The sequence below is a fragment of the Mesitornis unicolor genome, unplaced genomic scaffold (assembly GCF_000695765.1).
Source record: "Mesitornis unicolor isolate BGI_N332 unplaced genomic scaffold, ASM69576v1 scaffold33622, whole genome shotgun sequence".
NCBI classification, from domain to species: Eukaryota; Metazoa; Chordata; class Aves; order Mesitornithiformes; family Mesitornithidae; genus Mesitornis; species Mesitornis unicolor.
The window spans coordinates 1-297 of NW_010170478.1; positions in this window are offsets into that span (position 1 = coordinate 1).

A 297-nucleotide genomic window follows, 5' to 3' on the forward strand; every position below is an offset into this window, starting at 1 on the left:
GGCTGTGTGGCGGGAGAGGAGACGTATGATCCCTATTTTCATTCTTTTCTTATTTTCCTTCGGCGTCTTTATTCCTGAGGGAAAAGGGAGCTGACTGAGGGCCAGTGCTCGGCGCTGTGGAAAACCCCAGGATCTCATCCTCGGTGCGAGCTGTATTGGAGATCGCAAGTGGCTTTCTTTGACAGCAGGAGGGTTGGGGTTTTACAGCGTGGAGCTGTGTCTCTGCCCGCCGTCATTGGCGTAGCGGGTCCGAAAAACACCTGTCCTGTTTTTGTGGCGGGGGGTCCGGGGGGAGAG